This window comes from Pinus tabuliformis, chromosome Q (assembly GCF_031772625.1).
Source record: "Pinus tabuliformis cultivar Carrire ecotype Pingquan chromosome Q, CPIR1, whole genome shotgun sequence".
In the NCBI taxonomy this organism is placed as follows: domain Eukaryota; kingdom Viridiplantae; phylum Streptophyta; class Pinopsida; order Pinales; family Pinaceae; genus Pinus; species Pinus tabuliformis.
The window spans coordinates 1,071,679,757-1,071,691,307 of NC_142296.1; positions in this window are offsets into that span (position 1 = coordinate 1,071,679,757).

Sequence of the window (11,551 nt, forward strand, 5' to 3'; positions counted from 1 at the left end):
GCCAAGAACAAAGTCCATGCTGATTGAATCCCAAGGCCTATTGGGAATGGGCAATGGTTGATATAACCTGATGTTTTGACTTCTTCCTTTCGCTTGTTGACAAATCTTGCATCTCTCCACAAATATCTTCACATTAGCTTGCATGCTTGGCCAATAATAAAATGAATTTAACACAAAAAAGTTTTATCATCTTCGAAATGTCCATCCAAACCTCCACTATGTTCTTCCCGCATTAAATTATTTCTCATGGAGTATCTTGGAACACTGAGTCTACTATATTTAAATAATAAATCATCTTGAATCATATAATTGGACCATTGTGTTGTATTTGTGCTCATGGGATTTTTACATGCTGCATATGCTTCCCTGAAATCAACATAATTCTCATACATTTCTTTGAGTTCATCAAATCCTGCAATGTGAAACTAAAATTATTGTAGAATTAACTTGATTCTACTTAATTTTTTTGCCACATTATTTAAAGAACCAATGGTGTGCTTGATTACAAAAGTAAAATTCTGTAAAAATTCCACCCATTTATCATGCCTCTGAGAGTTTTGGCTGGTTGTTTATAAACTGCAATGCATACTTGTTAGTGAATAAAATAAACTCCCTTGACATTAAATAATGTCGCCACTTCTTCAAATCCTGTACAATAACATAAAATTTCTTATCATATGAGGAGTATTATTTTTGGATTCATTTAAATTTTCATTGAAATAAGTGATTGTGCATCCACCTTGGTTCAAAATTTCTTCAATAACACTACCATTGGTATCTATATCCACTTGAAATGATTTTTGAAAATCAGGCAGCACCCAAATTGGTTATTCTATGATCCTTTGCTTCAGTAATTTAAATTTTTTGTCTGTTGTTGTAGTCCACTTATATGGTTGGTTAATTCATTTAATGGTTTCAATAATTGGTGCACATAAGCTATTGAATTTTTTTATTATAAATTTTCTATAAAAACTAGCAGGTCCATGAAAACTTCTTACCTCATACATATTTTATGGAGTTGGACAATTTCTAATTGCCCGCACTTTATCTAGATCCATCTTCAGTCCATCTTTAGAAATTACAAAACCTAGATAAACTAATTCCCCCTTCATAATACTACACTTCTTTAAATTTATCAACAATATTTATTTTTGCAGCGTACCCAGAAATGACTATAAATGTTGTAGATGCTCTTCCTTGGTTTTGTTGTACACTAAAATAGTGTGCAAATAGACAATGACAAATTTTCCTGTGAAATCATTTAAAACTACATTCATTAATCTCATGAAAGTGCTGGGTACATTGGTCAAACCAAAGAGCATCACAAGCCATTCATACAACCCATGATTTTTTTTAAATGCAGTTTTCCACTCATCTCCCTCTCTGATATGAATTTGATGATATCCACTTTTTAAATCAATTTTTGAAAAGAATTTTGCTTCACTTAAATAGTCAAATCATCAATTTGTGGGAGTAGAAATCGATACCTGATGGTAATTTTATTATTTTCCCCTGAGTCAGTACACATTCTCCAAGTTCCATATTTTTTTGGACTTAATTCCATCGACATAACACATGAACTCAAGATTTATTTAATCATTCCTTTTTCCAATAATTCTTGGACCTATCTCTTTACTTCTTCATTTTCATGTGGTGTCATTCGATAAACAACTTTATTTGGTAAAGTAGATCTCAGAATTAAATCAATATGATGGTTGATACTTATATTAGGAGGTAAACTATTTGGTATCTTATCCACAATAATATCAACAAACTGATCCAACATATTTCTAATTTACTTTGATAGATCATTTAAATTTGTGCTGGTAAGAATTACTTGTGGTTTCCCAACTAAAGCTGGTAAGAATTGCTTGTGGTTTTGCTTCCTGTAACAACTCCTTTCCACTCATAAGCAACACACTAAGACCTTCCTCTTCTTTGACTTATGATTTTTCCCATCCCTTTCAAAATTATAAGTATTTTTCCTGCCATCATGCATGGCCTTCCTGTAATATTACCATGACCTCCCCAATAACACATGGAAAACGTCCAGGAACATTATATCACAAATAACTTCATCCTTATATTTTCCAATCTGAAAATCTACTTTACACTGCTCATTAACCAACACTTGGTGTCCTTTTTGTAGTCAAGATTATTTATAAGGATTAGGATGTGTGGTTATTTTTAAATTTAATTTCTCTACCATTTCAACATAAACCAAGTTATCAGTGCTTTTGGTATCAATGACAAGTTTGCAACACTTACCTTTTGAATTACACATGGTTCGAAATAGGCTTCATCTTTGAGATGGTTCCTTTACTTCCTTTTCAACTTTGATCAACAATATTTTCATTAATAAAGATTCTCTCGCTTCAGGCACCTCTTCAATGACAATTTTATTCTAAATTTCTTCCACTGGTTCAACAACATGAGAACCTCTCTAACCTGTTGGTGAATTCTTAGGACATTCCCATGACATATGCTTGAGTTTCCCACATCTGAAACATGTACGACGATAGTCTCTACCTTGAACTCTACCTCTAAAGAATGATCTTATCCCTCTATAATCACCTCCTCTTGGTGATTGATTGTTGGAAATTCATCATCTATTCTTGTAGACTGAATTCTTCCTCTTTCAATTTGTTGTCCCTTGCCTCTTGCAAGACTCCTTCCTTGACTTTTTTGACTTTGATTTCTAGAAAGCTTTTCTTTTTCCTTCAAGGTAGCCTGATATGCATCCTCAATGGTCTTTAAAAATATTAAGACAATTTCATCTTGAATATCAAATCTCAAGCCATTAATATATCTAACAACTTTCTCAACATCATCTTCTACTTGACCAACTTTGATTTTTAATTTATAAAACTCCTATGTATATTCTTTAACTGACATGGACTTCGATCTAAGGTTCCGTGTCTATATAAAAAGATTAATTTGATATTATTTGGGTAAATAATTACCTTTGAGTTTTTTCACCATTTTGTCCCAGTCTTTGATTTGATATTTCCTTTCCTCTTTCGCTCAACTTGTAATTCATCCCACTAGGGTGTAGCATGGTCTTTCAATCTGGTTACTGCATATTCAAATTTCTTATTGGATTAAACATCTTCATATTAATCAAAATATTTATCAAGAGCGTTTATCCAATTCATTAATTCATTAGCATTTAAATATGGCGAAATTTAAATCTTGAGTTTATTAGCTATCTTAGCAAACATGTTCATCATCTTTACATCTTCTGATTCTTCCATTTCTTCATCACTAGAAGAATCTTCTCCAACATCAGTAACATATCTTGCATAAGTTTCTCTCCTTTGTTCAATCTCCATAGCTTCCATTCTCTCTCGAAGTCTTCTTACTTCATCTTACAAAGCCACATTCGCTACAGGTCTCCCTCAACCTGCTCCTTGACAATTTTCCATTTTTCCTTTTAATTAAAAAAATAAACTTTGATACCACAATTGATGCCAATTTGGTCATTCCAAATGGCCATTATAATTATTTTCTGTGTTCTACAATTTCAGTAGGTCGAGTTGGGATCTCAAAAAACAATAAATTGTTTGCTACTCCCAACTAAGGTCGGGACTGACTCCACTCTATATGATTCAAGGGTTACGAAGATTACACAAAAGCACCAAAACAAAATGGGCCCGACTATATGTTGGGGCCAACCCGCTGTGATTACAATACAAAGTGCTTGCATGATCTTCGACTGGGCCCTCATTAGGGGTTGGAGCTTCTGCAAAATATTCATGCACTATCACTCTGACGTTTTGACCACAAAGGGGCCTTGGTTATCCTTGTTTCTTGTGCCACCACTTGAAAACAAATAATTTCTTGATTTCCTTTGGTCGCTAATTACAAAAGGCTCTATATTGAACACCGTTACTAGGGAATATTGTCACAACAGAAGAAACCAACTCTAAATTATTTTCAAAGGAACTCAATCTACAATTTGAGAATACAATGGCTCCGGTTGAATATAAAATGAAACTTAGACATAGGTATGAAGCAAATTTTTAACATAAACTTGGAAGAAAATTGAATTAAAACATAGTATGAGTCACCATATAACAAAAGAGAAAAATCTCTTCAATTAAATCAATGTCTTTCTTTAATGACACACTGGAAAACATCACTCACACACTCACACTCTCCTCTAGCTATATGAAATCTTTGTTAACATGCAATATTTATTTTTAATACAAGGCAATAATCAATTTATATCCACTAATTGTGGATCTAAATCCTAAATCTAGAAAATATCCAAATAATAAAATGTTTAGAATATCTCTCGGAATTAGATACAACAAATTTCCTATTTTATGACAAATACATAATAAACCTAATTAAATACTCATTTCCCTAAGTATTTCAACAATTAAAATAAATTCAAGAAACCCACTTCTTGTAGTAAATGAGATTTTTACTATCATGGTCAAAATTAATTTTTTGATGGTGATGCTCCTGCATCGGTTAGTTTGCAGGAGGGTACTATTGGGTAATGGACTGCATAAACTTAAACATAAGTTGGATTTCTCATGGGACACCAAAATGAGTAAAAATATCTTTAAAAAGGAAATATACAAGTGATTTTTCACTAGCTTGATAAAGATATTTTGCTTCTACTCATTTAATGACATAATCGATACAAACTAAAATATACCTTTTCTTTCGTGACATGGAAGAGATTGTCCCTATTGTGGCCATCAACAACCCCCCTCCTTATTTAGTATTAGCAATAACACTAGATAAGTGGGGACCCTTAGTAAAAAATTCAAAAAATTCAATTAAAACTCATGTATTATACTCCTTAAGAAAATATCGCATCGCACGAAGAAGATAAGACATTTCCTTGTGAGTAGAATGATAAACTACGAGAATACGACGCGAAATCCATCGCATCGCATGCATTAAGAAACGCTCATAAACGAAAACTTTAAGAAATCGCCGATGGCCGATATGCGACATCGCATATCGCAACATCGCAAAAACCGCACATAACTATTTAAAGAATTGTAACAATCTGCGATCTTGCGATAACGCGATACTGCGATCGGAGATCTTGCGATCACGCGAAACAACAATCTGCGATTCTGCGATAAACATGATCGGTCAACCCTGCGATAACACATCTTGATGAAAATGCGATAACGAGATAACGCGATGATGCGATGCTGCGATGCAAATCGCAGAGATCGTCCATCGCAGATTTTCCCAGCTCAACATTCAAGAAAAATTGAATACGCGCGTTAATGAAAATTAATGAATGTACGCCAAGTGTTAATGAAAGACAATTTTGTGTTTTTCGAAGAGTTAGTTCACGTCAGGTGGCATGTTTTTGTACATCCGTAGAGCTCAGAGCTTTCTTGTCAATTTTTATTATCATTACTCTCTCCTTATGTGTGAACTGCAGGAATGAAAAACATAAACAATATGAAGCAATGTGCAGGGAGCGATTAAGGAAAAAGGTAAAGCTCCAATGCTCGGAAGCAGAGAAGAAATGCCCTCATGAACGGATACCGCATGCAACAGAGCCGCAAATTCCAGAGCACTGCTGAGCTATCCATTACAGATCTATCAGTCAGAGCCATGGTTCAATGAATAGTTGAACAATGCTGATATCAACAGGCGATTTAACGCTCAAGGTTAGAAGCTCACGAAAGCAGTATATTTGAAAATTTTTAAAGCTTATACCCGGTAAAGGAAAGGCGCTAAAGGCGAAAAACGCACCAGAAAGGCCCGGATCAAAGAACGGAGGCAGTTTTCGATGCGCGATTAGCACCTAGCGCTAATCGCGCATCGCTGAGAAAATTGCTCAAAAAGAAAAGTCCCTAACTGCTCAGTCATTCATAAGCCCGGAAGCGCAAGAAAGCAAAGGCAGAGGCAATTTGAGGGTTAACCAAGTGGAATTTGGGTTATTACTGAGCATACACAGTAAATCCACATAGCCAGAGATGATTCTCAAGTATATCTTCTATTTTGCTGGAAAAAATGGTGCCAGCGCTTGCCATTTCTGTTTGCTTAGCTCAACCAAAAGCGGAAGACAGTCAACCGACTCTACCCAGGAAAATATTGAATGCTCGCAACATTAAGGAGCAAATGCAGAAATAGTTAGATATTAGATTTAATTTTTAGAAATAATTTCGCTTAGAAAAAGGGCGGTCATTTAAACCGTATCCTGAATATGTGTAATTAAGTTATTTAGTTAGTAGTATTTAAACCCTTCTCATGCATTTAGAGAAGGGTCCAGAAATTTATCAAAAACTTGTCCTCAGAACATGCACTTTTTCACCCTCAGAGGAGGTTTTGGTGAATGAATGGATCAAGATTTGTTGATGTTTGCATTTGATATCTGCTACTGATGTTGCACTTCTGTACTCTTAGTAGATGTTAGAGCAAGGAGAAATAAATCATTGTTGCTTGAAGCTTATGAGTAGGACCAGTCATAAATGGTACTTTTATCTCTTGACCATTTCTGCTTATATGTTAAAGTGATATAGAGTTTTAGTTGTTTATATGTTATTGCATGAATGCTTGAGTTACCATTTGGCACTTTTGTACGGTGGTAGCTATTTATTTATGTTTAATGTATGAATAGCTTATTATGCGATATGCTGTTCACAACTATTTTGCCTAACTTTTTATGCGAAATAGTTCATCTTAATTGATTTCCTTTCTTATAATCGCTGAATGATCTTTATTACCAGTTGTTATTTGAAATCTTTTTAGATCGCATAATAGAAGAATTACATCCTGGGTTAGCATAGATTAGTTGTGATGTTTTTATTAGATTACAATAGCATAGAATTATATTAAAGTATGAATTAGAATAGCTTAGATAGTTACTGTTAGATCAGCAACATCCAATTCTACACACACACACCCATAGATTGGGAATTGGTCCCATTATCCCCAGTCAGACCCGCTATACCAAACGGATAAGGAGCTGCCAACCAAGGTCCGGACCGGGCGGGTATCCCCCTTGTTGTCGACCCAATTTTCGGGGCTTCAACATATTTGGCGATAGAAGGAGGGCCTGAACTATGAATGGCAAGTAAATCAAAATCTGAATACCATTCTGAGACTAAATCGCCCTCATCATCTCCCCCGACTTCCCCATTACATTTAAATCCAGAATCAGAAGTCGCTCGAGTATCAACCGCTGCTACACACCTTGATATTTCAGACCAATCTACCATTGAACCTCCTGAAGTCGAATCCATGATTCAAAAACTTCAGCGATTTTCCATCTCCCCTCAGAGGTCTGATAAATCTCAAGGCAGCGTGACTTCGCAGTACAACCCTGCTCATCCCCTGACCAAGCTAAAGAGTGAAAAGTTTGGTGTTCAGCCGACCGAATTACCTCTTCCCACCAGGAAAAGAGCAAGGAAATCACCGCAAGAGTCTGATAGTGAGACTCTTTCGTCCGCATCATCCATCTCAACTACTTCACCGCGAAGTCAACCATCCACACCTCCACTCCAGATCATCGTCCATCCATCCACTGGAACCCCCACAACCCCTCTTCAATCATCTACGATCATAGTATCCTCATCCTCCCAGCCACAGGGATCATCTTCTGCACTTTCCTCTGTTAGTAGTTCAACGATGGCCCAGTCTCCATGGAACAACCCTGGGGCAGTCTTAATGCCTGCACCCTTGAGTCAAATACCGGCCCATCCTGAGAAATGGCTGCCCAATTTCAATCCCGTGGCAGGCATGCTAGCAGAAGAGCACATAAATAACTTCATGCTTTCCATCAATCTCAATGGTGTTACTAATGAAGATGCTGTTGTTTGGCTTTTTCCCTATACACTGCAAGGGACAACTGGGTCATGGTACATCTCATTACCCTCCGGATCCATCACAAGTTGGGAAATCTTCCAGGACCAATTCCTAACCAAGTTTGGTGATGACAGATCAACGACAACGTTAATCAATGACCTATCTAATCTTAAAGCCGAGGCTAGAGAGCCTATTAAGGATTTCAATTTACGGTTCAATAAAATTTTCAACAAAATTCCTACTGCTTCTCAGCCCAGCGAAGAAGTACGATGTGAATGGTATATTACCACTCTGCCATCGAACATAGCCATCTTCGTGGACAGGGAAAATAAAACAACCTTAGCTGAAAACATGAAAGAGGCGATAGCAGTAGAAAAATGAATAATAGCCCTGGAAAAGAGATCCACGATAGAGGAACGTAAGTCCAAAAAAGTCACCTTCAAGGAAGACTCCAAGAAGAAACAAGCAAAAGATCCTTTTGATTTGGAAGGATTGCAGAAAGTTCTAAAGACCATGTCCAATGAGATGGTCGACATAAAAAAGCAAGTAGCAGAAACTTCTTCGAAAAAGCCCTACAGAGCTTTTAAAAGAGGTCCTTCAACGGATGCAAAGCCACCCAATGCCATTTCAAATGCTGAATCTGAGGAAGAGGAAGAGGAAATTGCCACTGAAGGGCAGACCGATGACGAAGAAGTTGTGGAATTACAAGGAATGTGGGATTTCATCCTCCCACAAGAGGAAGATCAAGAAGTATTTCCAGTTAGCACACGAAGTAAAAATCAGCTTGATCCTCCCCAAACTACCCCTAAACAGAAGAGCGCAAGCTCTGCAACAAAAGATAAAGTCGCGACAAAGAAAACGACATCTAAAGCGACTCAAACTAGCCTAGTCCAAGCAGATGAAACGACTCCATCAAAAACACTGATAGTGTTGGATGAAATGGAGTACAATATTATTGATGACATGAAAAAGACTAGGGCTAATATCACCCTTTACGAACTGAGCAAATTGAAACATCAACAGAAGATAATGATGAAAGAATTACATGCTGTGCCAGTTGCACGTTTGCCTGCCGCTGTACTTTCTCAAGCTTCCCACAACATGGGAAGACCTCTAACGAACACGATCAGTAAGATCGATCCAAATGACATCGCCTTGATTGGAGGAAGATCAAGATCTCACACTCCCCCTTTTCTCCTCACTTATGAAATCTTCAATAAAAATGTGCACAATTGTTTAGTAGATTCCAGTGCTTCATCGAATATTTTACCCAAATCTATATGTGCCAAATTAAATGTTCAACCACAGAAATCCACAGTGCGCATAGTTCAGCTCGATCGATCTCAAGTCGAAGTGATCGGCGAACTAAATCAAGTAACCATAAGATTGTCATCCAACCCAAAGGTATGTCAGGTTATTGACATCCTAGTTGTTGACATCCCAGAATTCTATGGCTTAATTCTTAGCAGGGATTGGTCAGAGAAACTCCATGGATACTTTGCAACTGATTGGTCGCACATGTGGCTGCCCTACAACGGTAAACCGAATCAAATAAAAGTTGAACGAGAACTACACCAGAAGTACATAGTAATGGAGTTAGAGGGAGAAAATGAACCGGTAGCGTACAACAGCAGTATCATTGGCAATTACTCGGTAGATTCTTTCCTCGACAATTTCAATGCTCATGCGTCACCTTATTTAGAAAATTCCGTTTTGTCCCAAGTTGAAATTTTTTCTCGAACTGATAGTTTGAAATGTATTAATTTTTTAGATAAACCTGTAAATACATCTTTGTTTTGGAAATTATTTTTTGATGGCTCTAGATCTAACGAAGGAGTAGGAGCAGGATGTGTTCTGATTAGTCCAGAAGGAGAAAAGATCATGCTCACATGCAGACTCGAATTTGATTGCACAAACAATACAGTAGAATATGAGGCTTTGGTTCAAGGCCTGTACAAGGCAATCGAGTTAGATGTCAAGTATCTTCAAGTCTTTGGAGACTCTGAGATTGTGGTTAAGCAGGTACGTAACACTATACATTGCTTATCAGGTCACTTAAAACACTATCAATCTTTAGTACAAGATTTGACTGAGCATTTCATAGCGTTTAATATTTCTTCGATCCCCAGACTCCAAAACGCGAGTGCAGACCTTTTGGCTAACGTAGCTTCTAAGCTTATTCCCTCCGAAGATTTTAGTCCAGATAGATTCTCAATAGAATTAATCTTTAGACCGTCCATTCCTGACAACATCACAAATTGGAGAGTATTCAATGATGATCCAAATATTGTAAATTTCCTCACATCTGAAGGATCCTACTCCAATCAAATAATTGACGAAAACCAGCACAATCGACAATTGCAACAAAATAGCACTAATAATGCTATATCGAAGTCGGTGGTTAAGTTAGAAGACTTATATGATTTGAAAGATCAATTTAAGAGGTCTACCAATTCAAAACTCTACAGTTCAACCTTGAACTATGAATTAATAAACCTAGGAACCGATACTAAACCACAAAACATTAATCTAGGCCTCGACCTAGCCCCTGAAGAGAAACTAGCGTATATTCGTCTTTTGAGACAATATAAAAATGTTTTTGCCTAGAATTATGATGCGCTGAAAACATACGACACTTCTATCATCCAGCATACTATTCCTATGATTGATAATGAAAAACCTGTCCAACAAAAGCTGAGAAAGATCCACCCCAATTTAGAAAATCAGATAAAAACCGAGCTCAACAAGTTACTGAAAGCCAGGATAATCTTTCCCGTCAGACATTCCAAATGGGTCTCCAATATGGTACCCGTTAGGAAGAAAAACAGAGACATTAGGATTTGCATTGACTTTCGGAACCTTAACAAAGCCTGTCAAAAAGACAATTTTCCTCTTCCACCTATGGAGCAAATACTGCAGGCAGTGGCGGGCTCAGAACTAATGTCTTTCTTGGATGGATTTTTAGGATACAATCAAGTGTTGGTACATCCTGATGATCAGTTGAAAACCACATTCAGAACTAAATGGGGCACATATGCATATCGGAAGATGCCATTTGGTTTGATTAATGCTGGTGCTACATTTCAGAGAGCCATGGACATCGCATTCAAAGGTTTAGTCAATAAATTTGTAGTAATTTATTTGGATGATATAACAGTGTACTCCAAGAAGCGAAGCGACCATCTCAAAGACCTGAAACAAATCTTTCAACGGTGTTTAAGGTATGGAATTTCACTTAACCCAAAGAAATCTTTTTTCGCATTAAGTGAAGGGAAACTTCTAGGATTCATAGTGTCAAAGTCCGGTATTCACATTGATCCCGACAGAATCAAAGAAATTTCTGAAATATCCCTACCTCATAACAAAAAATCCATGCAATCTTTCCTTGGTCAAATCAATTTTGTAAAGAGATTCGTTCGAGATTTTTCGCAAATCGTATCTCCTTTGCAAACCTTGATTAAAAAGAATTCAAATTTTAAATGGGGTCAAGATGAACATGAAGCATTCAACCTGATCAAGCAAGCCATTATTAATGCTCCATCTTTAGTAACCTCGAATTTTTCAGAATCTTTTATTTGCCTCAGATAAGTCATATGCCGCGATACTAACTCAAGCGAATCAAGAAAAAGCGGAAGCTCCAATTGCGTTTTTTAGCTCAAATTTACAAGGTGCTGAACTCAATTATTCAGACGTGGAGAAACAGGCTTATGCTGTTTTCAAAGCGGTCAAATACTTCAGACCTTTCTTACTTAAAACCCAT